Below are 15,508 nucleotides of genomic sequence, written 5' to 3'. Positions count from 1 at the left end.
TACAGCAGTTTAAAATTTAGCATGTTAACAAATGATAAAGTAAACACAAAGTGCAGCCAAGAGATTTTTCAGTCTTGCCAAAGAGCAATACGGGCCACATTTGGAGGATATGCTGCTTTTGTGTTTCATAGCTACATACTGTAAACTGAATATCTACATTTTGTCGTGCTGTTTGGACAAAACAAGCAATGTGAAGATGTCATCTTCAGCTCTTGGAACTGCTGATGGGTGTTTTTCACTGTTTCGAAAAAGGAAGCAATGTAAATTGATGATAACTAATAGTTGCAGTTTTAAGTCTTACAAATATACTTTACAGTATATTTGCTATATTACTCTGGAAAACACTGGCTGGGAATTTATTCTGCCAAAAGCCAGAAACTACCAGACGTGATTTCAGTAGTGACTCAGTCTGAGTCTCAATAACTTCAAATTGCACAGCTAATCAAATATGTTTCCATCTCTCCCTGACCTGTATTTCACCTCAGATTTACAGAAACCAATTCCAGTGAATAATGCAAGACAGATTTTACACTGTTCTCTGAATAGCTGCGATGAAGAAGCAAAGACCTTCAACAGTCCAGCAATTGGTACATTTACTGTATCCAGTCAGGTATAAGAAATGCTAATGTTGATGTTGTTGATTTGAAGCAAAAAAGTAAAACACAAGAATTTGCTGGAAATTTACCAGAGCCACTGGTCAGCATGTCCATCAAGCTCGACTGCAGCTCCTTCTCTCTACACAGTCCAGTTCTGCTGAATATGACAGGCCTCCAGGGCTTCACACACTACCTGGACACCAGCTGACGCCTGAGCTACCCCTGGGTGACGCTTAAGCTAGCATGTCTGATGAGCATCAGACAAAGTATAAACCTAATTAAACATTAGTGCTACATTTAATAGTCCCTGAGAGCTTTTTTGTATTAGCTTATTTAATTATATTGCTTCTCTACTACCTGTAATGAATAATTTATTAGTCAAAAGTGAATGTTTTTGCTGGGAACTAGAGTCCAAAACTAGATCAAAGGGAGGTGCAGTATATCACATAGACATTAGTGTTTGTTAGCAGTACATTATCATAACATTCAAAGTGACACAACAGATGTAGTGCACACGTGAAGGCCTCAGCCCTGGCCTTCATCATGTGAGGGCCTAAGCCACCACCAGCAGTGCAATTAGTTCTTTTGTTTTCTTTGTTCATGTGTGCAGATTTAAGTTGTAGGTAGATTTTAGGCATTTGATTTGACATTAGGTTTAGACATACACAATTAATCAATGAAGCATGCACATCTGGTTAGCTTTGTATTGTTAATGTGTGCAAATTTTCTTTATGAGTTACCGTGTTCTTGGTCTATGGATGGGGGTGGTCCTGACAAAAAAGAATCGAATACAGCAGCAACAGGTTTAAATATCTCCCACCAGGCCTGGACTGCACCGAGTGCTCAATACAGGAGAGGGGGCAGTTCAGAAGAAATATATTATTTATTTGTTTGTAGTCTAAGTTAAAACTTTATTGGTCAAGTTATGTTTTTTTTTTTTACATCTAAAGAAAAATGTTTAGTTGTTAGCAGACTGTTCAGTGTATTTTAGTAGATTATTTAGACAGTGTCATTGTTCATTCTCTGTGTGTGTTACTGGTTTGGCCAGCCAGTATATAGAGTATGTTCCCCATCTGAGTCAGCTGTTTTTTTGTTTGGGGTGCTGTTCAGTTCAGTTTGCTGTATTTTAAGTTTTCTTATCTTTTGTTGACCTTTTTTAGGACCCAATGTGTTTGATAGTGATGTTTGTATTTTTTGGTAAATAAAAGCCCATCTTTTTGAAATTTAAATGCCGTGTTCTCTGCCTTGCTCTTCAGCCCTTGACAGCCCACAAGTCTATGGAATGTCTTGAAAAGTCTATATTTTTCTGTGGAGCTCAGGACATTCATAATTCATATTAGTAACTATCTTTGATTTCCAGGCAGCGAGGAGCAGAAGAAACCTTGCTCTGCTCCCCTTCAAACTTACAGAACTCAGCTGATTGTCCGCTTTGTTTCAGCTAAAGACTCGGGTATGTAAACTGGCACACTGGAACAATTCAACACCAATCAGACTAAACTGGACACAATTTTTCCTCAAGACATTGCCAAAGCCATGCGCCACAATGGACCCTGGTCCCCAGCCACTATCCAAACAGAAAGCTCCAGCCACAGACTGGGAACCATCTGATCATAAGATGCATATCCTACTCCGACGACAAAGAAAACCTTCAGTCTCAAAATGTTTTCTGCACCTTCACCGAACTCTACTCTGGTCTAGATTCTTTGGAACAAAAGCTGCTTCCCTGACCGGCCATGTGAGCCCTGCTAACAGTTAAGTGACCTCTCTGGAAAATCTGACGTTTCATAAAACTATAGTTGCCCCTAAATTAAAGACCCTAACTATTAGAATATACAATCAATCTTGTGCCCAAATTATCATTTAAATCATAAGACCTAGATCCAACGTCTAACATGATTTTAAGAATAATTTTAACTTGTGTTTCTCCCATCGCTAACAATACGCCACATAATTATTCATCAGTTTTGTTCATCCTTGTCAAATGTCATTTCATTGCATATTACCTTCAATTCCCTCTTCATTGCTTTTCATTGTACACATAGACCTGGTTATTTATTATATCATCTTTGGTCTCTTTTATTCCTAGTAAACAGGTCAATGAACTGCGGGATTCATTGCATTCAGATTGAGAATTGATGACTCGGATTAATATATTCATCATTGGAGTGTAGTCCACTAAAAAGACTTAGTGCCCTAATCTAACAAAGTATTGAATATAAAATGTTAATATACATGTTCATAAAGTGTAGTAATGCCCAGAGCAGAGAAACTGGAAAGAGTTGGTGGAAGATGAGGGTTGGTAAAGCACCAGAAAACTGAAATGAAGAGGAAAGAGGAAATTGAGGGCTGGAGCTGTGACAGTTACAGCAATACAGCTTTTGAGACCACCGGCTGGAGCTGTGACAGTTACAGCAATAGAGCTTGAGACCACTGCATTTCCGTCATCAAGACTTTACAAGTCCAAGACTGTGCTCGTATGTGTCTGTGCATGTGCATGCTGACACGGTTCTCTGTCAGTCCTGTGTTGGCAGGAAAATCCAGTCTGTGCGTAGCTCTGTCTCACCATCTGTTCCTGGCTAGACCGCTGCTATCTGTTCTTATAATATCCTGTTCGCCTCTTTCAGTCTAGGTAGGGTGCACACGTCTTGTATGTGGATTATTTTCTATCCTTTGTCATCCTTCCACCCATCACTCTGGCCACCCAAACAGCCAGCCATCAGTCCTCCACTTAAACAATTAATTTTTGTGGCCTGTTCAGTAATACAGGAGAGCCAAGCTACAAGAGTGCTTCCTCCCTCAAACATCAATTCTGGACAGGGGAGCGGACCACAAATAGCACTGTGCTTTACTAATCCAGAGTCTTCCACAGTCACATAAGACTCACTGTGGGTTGGGGTGGGAGTCCCAATAAGTACCTGACTGTCCCATCCTACAAGTCTACAGGAATAAACTAATCATCACATTCAAGATGTTGCTGCAAACAGTGGGTTTCCAGGCAGGTGTTGTAGAGGTTAACATAAAATGTTAAAGGGTTGGTAAGAGACATTCCCTTATCCAAGAATCTTCATGTTGCCTGCAATACTTCGGTGAACAACTGGCAGGGTTGGGGATGTGGGGGTGATAACATCCCATCGCATACATCAAGGTCTCAGTAAACTCTCTCTTCTTTCATTCTTTACAGCAGACACTGCCCTCCCAAGAACAGCACCATCAGTCATGCTCCAGAACAACATGTTTACATTCAAGTGACAAAGCCCTCTTACTAGTTGTAGTGACGAGAACAAGGGAGGAGGTCAGGTGATGTTGTAGAGAGACAAAGTCCATGTAAGAAGGAAAACAAGGTGGATAGATGGACCAGCAGAGCTTCAGTTTTTAACACGGCAACTCATCTTCCTAGTTCCATCTTACACTCAGTGTTGGGTTTTTTTTAAAAGCACAACAAAGGATTAATCAGTGACCTTGAGTAGTTAATTTCACTCAGACTGTAATCCTTGCTAAAACCTACACAAAACCATGCCATAAACATTGAAGAACTTGTAGTGGAACTACTTACATGTACAGCTGTGTACAACTCTATCAATGCCTTGGATGAGTGATGGTACCAAAGTGTGCATAATCCTTATTTACTGTAAATGATTAATTGTGTGGAAACACATAAAACACACAAAGCTCTTGGAGAGAGATCAGCGGGCAGTGTAATACAGCCAGGAAAAGCCTTTGACAGCAGCCCTGCATTTGAGAGCAGCTATTCAGAACAGGGATAAACATTTTTCTTCTACACATGGTTCAATCACTTCATATGATCTACTTTGTTTTAAGCATACCTCAAAGCTCATGGCTGACCGTTGACAACAAGTGGCTGGCAGACACCTGTGACGCATGGCTAACACCCTCCGTTGGCCAGGAGTGAGAGCGGCCAGAGGCCAGCAGTGCATGGGAAACCAGATACTCTAAAGAGAAAAAGTTAAATGTGTGTGATGTGAAAGTACATTGATGTCTGTCATTAGTTAAGGTAGAAAGACAGGTGTGTTCATGTGATGATCCTCATCACACTCTTGAGTCACTGTCAAGCATCTTAATTAATGAGAGACATCCTTCTGTCTGAGTCTTCAAGATGTCAGACTGTTCAGAAAAGATTATATTTCATTGAACAAATGCTTTTAAAACATGTTTGAATGCTCTTTTTTGCTGTCAGCAATTTTACCATGCAGAAGAGCTTTGAGGGCATCTTTCTCCAACTCCATAAACACAAATCAGTATCAAAAAAAGCACTTTCAGCTCCTTGTTTCTCTATTTCTTTCCTGTCTTTCTCCTTTCTATAGTCTCTCTGTACTCTCTCTTGCTTCAATGAGTTCACTAATTAAAAGACATAGTGTATGTCTCTTTTGCTTCTTCCTCAAAAGGACTCAGCTGAGAGACAGAACAGAGATATCCTCTCAAAAGCTAGACTGCCTCTCTCTCTTCCTTCCTGACTCTGTCTTTAGTTATCTATTTCTGTCTTTTTCCACCACCCCCCTATATCTGCCAATAACATTTTCAACCCACACAGCTGGTACAGTGGCAGGCCCCTTTTCTTCATGCAACCTCATCCAGATTCCAAAATCTTCTCCACCATCTCTGGCCATCTGTTTTCCTTTTGCACCGCTACTTATCAGTAATAACTGCACAAAGTAAAACCCAGACAAGATAGAAAACAGGGTCAAGTGAGAGGAGATACAGAAGTAAGACAAATGCAGAGAACAATTAGGGTGTTGTCTTTAGCATGGGCAAGCTGCTGCAACAGAGTTATGTAAGAGTATAGTCAGTCTAACCACACACCGAATCCAGTATACATGCAAACACAATACACAAATATATAGATACTGTATGTCAACCCAACCTTACAATGTGCCTCCCAAAACAAGTCTAGGATAGGCACTACACTACAATAATATAAAAGCAAGGGTCACCTCACATCAACAGGCTTTGTTTTGTTGATTCCTTTATTTCGAATTGCACACCAGGAAATCGATGTGGCAGTTTTCTGAAACACTGAAGAATTTATTTGCCCAGCCCCGCTCACCATACACAAAACCCAAATCTGCCCCCTTCTGTGAAACACTGTGTGTTTCTGTCGGCCCCCTCCTGTCTGACTTTTCTAGTCGGCCATCATTTCTATGCTATCTTCTGTCATACTCCTCTTTGGCTGTAAATATGTGTGCAGCTAAGTAGAACAAAGCAATATTTTCCCCTTTCATGGTCTCGCCGTCTGGTCCTTTGAGTCTGTAAATCTAAATGGCATGTTTCCCAACAGAGTGGCTCAAATTTAAACAGGTAATAAAAATACCTTACTTTCAGACTGTATTAATTACTGCTCTGTTGCTCTTCTCTCTCCTACAGTTTGTCTCAAACCACTAATAAGATTCCAGCCCATTAGTTTAGAACCATAGTATTAATTAAACATTTTCTTCTGAATGTGAATTCTACTAATTTTAAGCACTTGACACACCTAAGACCTTAACAAATCAATACAAAATACTACAACACTACAAAATGTATTTCTCCTAATGCTCCACAAGCTTGACGTTCCTCTCGTTCTGCACAAATTTTCCTAGAGATACAACTGGCTGCTCTTCGAAACAAAAACATCCTGTCAATTGTATGTTTTGTATTGGGTTTTTACTGTATTGACTTGAACAATCTCATGAATATTTGTGAAAATGAGCTATTAAAAAACTAGAGAACTTACATTTCATTATGGCATCAACACAAATGAGGCCCCTTATTTCGAACATATTTGTAGTATTGAGATTACTAGAAATCACCATCGGTTACACTGACCTCCATTTCAGAAATAATTATATGAAAGACATCTTATAGATAGATAGATAGATAGATAGATAGATAGATAGATAGATAGATAGATAGATAGTACAGTAAAAAAGTGCAATATTTGCCTCTGAAACACAGTGTGGTATAAAGTATAAAATGTCTTTGGGTTTTAGTCAGACAAAACAGCACATTTCAAGACATCACCATGGAGCTTTCAGAAATTATGATAGACATTTTCATTGTTTTCTGGCATTTTAAAGACCAAACAGTTAATAAATCAATCCTTCTGCATTGTCCAGACTTCCCAGGGTATTGCAACTTAAAGCTGGAGACTGTACTATACATTTTTTGGTAATGAATCTGAGCTACTGATCTGATTGATTTTGACACAGCAGACAGTCTATAAGCATACAACACCATCTGTTTCAGTAGAGTTAGCTAGTCTCACAGAACATTAGAAAACCTAAGACACCATTAATGTGTTACTTGCACTATGCAGTAGTGTAACGGCTTGTCAGAGTTAAAGATGAACTATTACAATTTGTTTTGTGATAGTTAAATAGAAAACGCATGTACTTTCAAGAGAAGTTTTTCAGATCACGGCAACGTCTTCAACATCTGCACTTGTTGCTACTATGCACTTTATGCTTTTTATACTTTATATATAAATATCCTATGTGTTTTATTAATATATACTTTATGTGAGTGTTGTATAATCTTAGTGAATTGAACTGAACTGTATATGGTTAGGTTCAGCTGTGATATTTAACCTTTTTATCAGTCTTTTGACTTGCACAACTCGTTCACATTCGGTCTCACTTTCAGATGCACAAGCACTAACACAGACACACATGCCCTCTTTTTTTGTCTGTCTCACACACAGAGAGAGACATGATGCACACATCATAAAATAACTTCTAGTTTCAGATGGTGACTCATCCTGGTGAAACCATCTCTGGCAAGGAGGTCGTAAGACATTGTAGCTTAGGGAGATGCAGTGTGCCACTGTGCAGGCTGCTACTCACCACATGGGGAAATCCTCGCTAAGCAGCATGCTTGACAGCTGCTAAAAACAAACATTAGTCGCTCATAAAAGCTTGACAGTTACACATAAAGAATGCTGTATTCACTTGTCAGCAATAGCATATCAATCGCCAGTGCTGCTCAAACATTGTTATAATAGTAAGAACACTATACTACACTGTATTACCACAGTGTAGTATAGTGTTCTTACTATTATAACAACAACAAAGAAATTCTGGACAGAATTGTACTGCTGATTTACTGTACATATGCCTTTACATTTAGATCGTTTTGAACATTACCTGCAATATATTGGTGAATCTGTTACAAGTCTATGGGTCAAGATGCTTAACTTGCTCCATGCGGGTGTGGTGGACACAGGACAAGTCCTACCGTGTTTATTTAACAGTGCTTAATAAGACACTGGCTGCATCATGTCGACAGACAGGTGTTAGTGACCTCGACCTCAGGTGGAAGATTAACGGATACAATGTGTGAAACTGGCCAAATATATCAACGCTATTTACTCTATTCTTACTGTACTTATCCTAATAGAAGTCTTTGTGTTATCACACACCGTCTGCTCCCTAATTCCCCCCTTCGACCACAACGAAGGACACAATTATAGGCATCTATGCAAACACACATCTAACACACGCGCCTCGTAGCTACACAAGCGCGAACGGGTGCTCATCAGCATGACTGAGAATGGATGACCTTGTACATGTATGCACAGGTCACGGCGTGTGAAAGCAGCCGCGGATGCGAGCATCCACAGTACATGCAGATAAAGTACAACAAGTGCCCAAGTGGCTATCTCGCAGGCGGTCACTACAATGCCACCTTGGGTTTGTGGAGCATCCCTTCTCTCTGCCATGCAAGGCTTTTCTGTGCGTTTTGGTGAAAGGCAGACAGGAAATAAGAGAGCCGTCACAGCAGTTACCATCAGCTTGTTGGAATGACCCCCACTATCGTTACTTGGCATCAACATGACACACTCAAGGGCATCTGGCAACAACGCGAGAGCTCTGAACTATATACCAAACCTGTGTTAAAATGATCCAAAAACGATGGCCACTGAAATGTTTGCTCACCTTTGCTGTTATCTTCTTCTTTGTTGAGATGCATGACTCTTCTTACCATGTACTCATTTAGGCTGTATTGCTCTTGCAGCAAAGCTGTGCTCTTTTCCAAAGAGTTCTCAAGATAAACACTTATTCCAATTTTGGATTTGTGCTCCCCGCTTATTGTCTTTTTCTGCTGGCACGCATGGATGCGCCTGCACTTGTGCGTCCTCCTCCCCTTGCTGTGAGGGACCCAGGTAGTCTAGGTGATGTTGGGAGTCTGCATGTATTTGAGCTCTCTCACTTTCTTCGTCTGTCTCCCACAGTCTGTTTTCCCCCTCAGACCAGAGTCGCTCAAAAGGGTAGTCGCCGCTAAGGTTTTAGGGAGAAAACGTCTGGCAGACGGGCGGGGGTGACGTGAAGTAAATCGGTAGGAGGTCGTCTACTCAGATGAGGCGAAGAATCCGTGCCCCTCAGTGTTGTTGATCATTTCATCGGAGGTTCCCTTCGTCAGCCAACACATTTTGCGCATTACTTTCACTTCGAGATATGGCAAGAGATTTGAATATTTATACGCATAATTCCTATACATATAGTCTATATAAGGCCGTCATTACTCAAACTTACATCCAGAACGCCATAAACTGCAGCTTTCAGGTTTGTATGAGCCATTTTTAATAACAGAGATGATTGTGCCAGACAACCGGTTGTAATAATCAATAATCTTTATAGTATAGACGTCTCCTGCTGCTCTTTGAGATTAAAAGCGCGCAGGTGGGAACAGAAGTAGCCCTTAGAGAAACTGCACGTAGTATGCTCAACACAGACACACATTGTTTCTAAAAATCAACCCCGAACATCAGTGGTCCTGATACCAGGTGATTTCACTGTGTAATCTATGATCAGTGTTATTTATACGAGAATCTCCTCGCATAAGGTACCTTTTACGCACAACTTGCCGAAGTTGCAGCCTACGTTTTATTTCTCGCTCACGTGTTGAGCCTCTACCAAGCCTCTCGCTAGCGTCAGTGTCATGAGCAGCCTCGGTGGTTTCCTTATGATCATCATGCCATTACAGCCCATAGGCTTAAACAGTCGACGAGGCACATTGGCTCACCATTCACGTTCGCCTGAAATCATGTAAAGTGGCTCACTGGCGGCCTCTAGTGTTGCACATCATCTGAACACTGGTGGGGTAGATCATTCGTCCCATCTGTTATTATAGGCAGTCTGTTACATAAGTTAGACCAGGGTGAATGTTAGTACACCTGTTTACAGGGGACACTAGTTTCTCAACAGTGAAAGGATGCCATGTAACACCAGTGAAAAAATGACAAAACACGTGATGACAAATATATGAGTAGACTACCTGTGGGTGAACTAACTTTGTTGTGATTTTTTTCTTCAGATTGTGAGACAACTACAATGTAAAAAGATCACCACACACAACCAGTTTAAAAACTTTCTGTAGTCTGCTGACAACTGAGATGATTGCATTGCAATAAAAGAGTATATGTTACTTCTTCTCTAAATGATACTGTATCTATTGCATGTCTGGATCCATCTTCTTCTGCTATTTTGTGGTTTCTCTATTTTTCTTAGTAAATAATTATTTTGGACTTTTACTTCTAAGGGTCTAAAACTGAAAGGTGTAATTTATAATTATAGGCTACATAAATTTGATGTAGGCACCTTATCATTAGGCTTTGTTTAACTGTTTATGCACATATGACTACCTGACAAAAACCGTAAAATATGACTTCAAGGAAGTAAAATGTGTCACATTCGATCTAGATTACAGTATGTTTATGTAGCTCAGTGCCAGTTCAGTGTTGTATTACTGTATACGTTGAGTCTCAGTTACACCTTTGTTCCTCTGTTCTGCCACTCCGATGTCTGTCTGACACCTTTGTTGTGATTGCACCTCTGGCATCCTGTGTTATTTTTGTTAACCTGTGTAGGCTTCTGTTATAGCCTTGCTGGTTCTGCTTTACGGCAAGTGTGCAATTTATTAAATCTACACATACGCAGTGCAATCATTAGTGAAAAATTACAATCTCTGTATGTGTAGCCTATATCAGACTCTAGACACAAACCGCTTTTCCTATTTCAGACTCCGTATTGCATCAGGTTTCTTCCCTCACTTTTTCTCTTGCTATCTTTGCGATGAATATTTATTAGCCTGTCAAAATGTCTTGTCTGAACTCAAAACAACACATTCATCAAAACAACTTGAGCCATGCTTTAATCCTTTGGGGCTTTTCAGTGATGTTGTGTAATTTCTTCACAAAGATTTGCTCAGTCTGTGGGATGTACTTTTATTTGAGTCTACAAAGGAGAGCTTCATGAGCACTGACAGACTCCAGGTAATTTTAGAGCTATTATATTGCAATCAAGACTATTATTGTTATAGGCAACACAGCTGAGTCAGTGCACACCAGCCTTGGCATTCATGTGCTGTACTACTGCAGTATATTTTTAAGGCCAAAAGCATAGGCTTCAGGCAAATGACACAACAATAAACCGCTGGGTCAAGAAGACATAAGAGAATAAAGCATTTTTATACCATATGATTGTTAAGAATAGATTCAGTATGGAGGAACTCATAGCCTTGGTCACTGCCATCGTCACATCAGATGTAGACATTTATAGTGCTCAAGAAATATATATTTCAAATTACATATTTGAAATATGAAATCTCTTCGCTGACAAAAACCCATTAGAGAAGCAGTAATTTTGTGATTACAAACTGTTGCTAATTTGATGCTTGTTCTTTTTTCAATATTTTTTACCATACAAATTTTGCTAAAGTATGACATTTTTAAAAAATAAATCTTTTCAACATTTAAAACCACTTCTCTGATTTTAAACCATTACCATTAAGCATTCTAGGTGATTTGGGTTTGCAGTTGTCATGATACATAATGAATCAACAAAAGTATGATACGTGATGTGCAAGAGCATGTGTAATAGCAAAATGATGCAAATGCAGAGGCATTTCAACTGTCAAGTGAAAAATATCAGCAAAGAGATTTTTCTCCCTGTTGAAAGCTCAGAGAGCTGCCACATTCGATGTGCACGAAGAGCAGTTGTTATCAGGGTGTGATGCATTTTCAGTGGGTTAGTGAACAGCACAATGCACCTGTGTTATGGCAAACAGCACAATGCACTCTGCCATAACACGGGTTTATTCTAAGTTTCTACATGGACACAAACCACTGAGCCTTCCATAAACCAGGTACTGATATCAATCATTTAGATGGTATCTTGTATTTAGTCTTTGAAATAATAGTAATAATTTGAATAATAGTGAAGTGTTTAACACACTTTTCTAAGCCTCATAGTCCCTGTGTTAACAATTTGAAATTGTACAAAATGTTACATTTGAATGAAAGACGGATACTAGAGGATGCAATTTGTTGTTGAAGAGCAAGTTTATGATGCTGCATCTGTGGCTCACACAATTACCAGCAAAAAGGGAATTAGCAAAATACTTGTAAATTGTTTTTACAGGATTATGATGCTATTAATGCATCGCAATAATATTACACATCAGTCCACTTAAAACTAAATTAGTTTGTAGTGCTAGTGATGATGTACATTATTATTGGGTACCTTTATGCTTGTCTGAATTCATACATAATGTCCAAAGGTTCAACAAAATTGGATTTTGAAGGTCGCAGTTAAGATATTTGTACTGAATTACCAAACTCTACTTTTAATGGAATGCATTGTTGTTGTCTAGCTGAAAAGCTATTAATATTAATTATTCACCCAAACTAATTTTATTATTTTTTTTGAAGAAGGAAAATTACTCAGAGATCATTGTGGACTAAAGCTTTCCATCATCACACAAAATAAAACAGTTCCTGAATTGCCAGGCTTCAGTGTATTAGAAATTCAAATGAAGGAATAAAGGGATAGTAGACAACTGTATGTACACAAAATCAAGGATGTACTGCTGTACCCACACAACATTTAGCTTCCATCCATCCATCCATTTTCCTCCGCTTATCCAGGACCGGGTCACGGGGGCAGCAGTCTAAGTAAAGATGCCCAGACTTCCCTCTCTCCAGACACTTCCTCCAGCTCCTCCACCGGAGCACCCCCCACAGGGCGCTGCGAGGGACACGGTCGAATGCCTTCTCCAGATCCGCGAAGCACATGTGGACTGGTTGGGCAAACTCCCATGAACCCTCCGCCACCCTGAAGAGGGTATAGAGCTGGTCCAGTGTTCCACGGCCAGGACGAAAACCGCATTGTTCCTCCTGAATCCGAGGTTCGACTATCGGTCAAATTCTCCTCTCCAGTACCCTGGCATTGCGGAGAAAGCTCATTTCGGCCGCCTGTATCCGGGATCTTGCCCTTTCGGTCATGACCCAAAGTTCATGGCCATAGGTGAGAGTCGGAACGTAGATTGACCAGTAAATCGAGAGCTTCGCCTTACGGCTCAGCTCCTTCTTCACCACGACGGACCGGTACATCGACCGCATTACTGCAGAGGCTGCACCAATTCGCCTGTCAATCTCCCGTTCCATCCTTCCCTCACTCGTGAACAAGACCCCAAGATACTTAAACTCCTCCACTTGAGGCAGGAACTCTCCACCAACCTGAAGGGAACAAGCCACCCTTTTCCGACTGAGAACCATGGCCTCGGATTTGGAGGTGCTGATTCTCATCCCAGCCGCTTCACACTCGGCTGCAAACCGCCCCAGTGCATGCTGGAGGTCCTGGTTTGATGGGGCCAACAGGACAACCGACCCGATCTCTGGACACAGAGACATTTAGCTTCAACTAGTATATTTTCATATTCTGTATATGTCTAAATAGCCTATGTCTGGTCACTGTTTAAAGTGTTCATCAAATCTTTACTTCTTCTGTAGAAGTGAACTGAATGAGCAAAGTTAATTTTAAACTGAATTTCACTGGCTTTGTTCACCGTTTGACATCTAAAGTCCAATATTCTTTCAAAACTAAGATAAGGCTCCAGAGAAATGTTGACGTTTCTGTGCAATGGCCAGTGTGGGAATTTCCCACAGAGTAACCTGCCCTTTATCGATATGAGAAGCTTTATCTATGTGGATAATCAACTTTATTTGGGCAAGTATGTTACACACAAAGAATTTATTTCCGGCACAGAACTGAGGCGCTGTGGTACCAACTCAACCAATGTCTCTAACTATCGGGGACAACTTGGGGGTTCAGTGTCTTGCCCAAGGACACTTCGACATATAGACTGCAAGGACTGAGATTCCAACCACCGACCCTCTACTGACTGCTCTCCCCACTGAACCACAGGCGCCCCCACATGGGGTCAATGTCCTTTAGATGAAAACAAAACAGCCATAACCTTCTTAGCTCAGGAGCTCAAAATGTGCAGTAAGCAGAAATAATGTTCACCTTTTCATTAAAATAAAATATAAAGAAAGAGCAAACTTTGTTCACAGTATGACATCTTTTATTTGCATTTTCTTTTTAAAATAAGGCTCCAGAGGAATCTTAACTTTTCTGTGTATTGACCAAAAAGGGTTTTTTTCCACACGGCAACTTACACCTTTTATGAAATAAGAGTAGCTTAATTTTTTATTTTTATTTTTTAATTGCACCCCAGTGTAACATCACACTTAACTATGACCTCAATAATAAACTTACACATTTCCAATAATTTCATCGAAAAAACTGAAACACTGTGATTTTTATAGACATTAAGTCACAGCTGTTGCATTGAATTTCATTCGGTTGTAAAGATGTACCTAATAAAGTGCTTTATCTTTCCATGCATCAACATTATTATATTTACATCTGAACAATGTCACTGTACAAATGTGAAAAACCACAATGTTACAGACATGTATTCATGCACATACGTGAGTTCTTTCTTCATGTTGTAGGTCTTCCTTTCAAATGATATCTAAGTAAGTGAGTTTTAATTTTTATTTCTTTGTTATTTTGTTTAACATACTCTGTTATTCTCCTGCTTTGGCTGCAGATATGCCAGCACTTCTCTCCAGGATCTCATCTTCATCAGTGCTACTATAGCTTACTACTGCTAACTATTGCTTAGGAGGTAGTGCAGCACAAACTAGCAGTACACAGCAAAACACTCCATCCTAAACTAATTATATGTGGCTAATGACACATTTTCACAGACACTGGCAGAAACTGGACTTTTAAATGAAGGGACACTGTTAAATGATACACTATAAATGTGTAAGTACCCTCTTAGGCCCATGTGCCTGAGAGATGATGCAGAGGAGAAGCTACAGAGACTGAGGCATCTGCAGCTTAATGGAAGGGAACAGTTGACCTGAATATAGAAACAAAAAGACAATTACAAAACAATATAATCTTACTAGAAGTATGGTAGAAAAAGTGCCACACACACATGAACATATAAAAACCCTCTGGATGCTCTAAAGCAGTAGTGATTGAAGATGTACATTGACTAAATTGTTTTGTTTGCAGTGTTAAAAAGTTGTTTGGTTTAGTATTACAGTACATTAAACAAGTACACTCCCTCTAACAGCACATTAGGTCTGTCGTGTCCTGAATGAAAGAAAACAGCATAACCATAAGTGGCTAAAATAAACAATCACTGAAGAAAGTCAGACACTGCTGCCATTGAATTTTTAATAGTATTGTACACACCATATTGTGCACTGAATCATATTGAGAAAAAGTCATATAGTCCCATCCCTAGAAACTACTGTAGCATAGGTACCAAAGTTATCAAGTTACCAAAATTATAATGACCAACAGAAACTGTTTTTTTCATGACATGTAGCAAAACATCTCTTGAACATTCTTGCTTACATGATGCTTGCTGTTGTCCCTGCTCTTGTCCATACCTGTTGTTGCATAACTAGGGAATGTCCTCAGCATGTTTGTCTGACATTTCAGACCTCAAACAGTTCAGACCTGGATTTTCAATCATTAAGAAATCCTACAACCCAGCTGTTTTAGCACACGGTATAAAAAGAGTCAGATCAGTAGAATCGACACTGACAAGATACT

The 15,508-nt window shown here is 39.8% G+C and overlaps 1 protein-coding gene across 1 annotated transcript in view; it reads right to left on the bottom strand.

The window, feature by feature from the left end:
• Nucleotides 1-9,135, bottom strand: part of syt7b (synaptotagmin VIIb) — a 78,764-nt gene extending 69,629 nt beyond the window's left edge. The window contains exon 1 of the mRNA XM_020608372.1: nt 8,525-9,135. The gene's annotated coding sequence lies outside the window, so the exon portion shown is untranslated. The remainder of the gene's footprint in view (nt 1-8,524) is intronic.
• Nucleotides 9,136-15,508: the final 6,373 nt, after the last annotated feature.

The sequence above is a fragment of the Monopterus albus genome, unplaced genomic scaffold, assembly GCF_001952655.1.
Source record: "Monopterus albus unplaced genomic scaffold, M_albus_1.0 scaffold4.1, whole genome shotgun sequence".
Lineage (NCBI taxonomy): Eukaryota > Metazoa > Chordata > Actinopteri > Synbranchiformes > Synbranchidae > Monopterus > Monopterus albus.
This window is presented reverse-complemented; position numbering and strand designations above follow the sequence as displayed.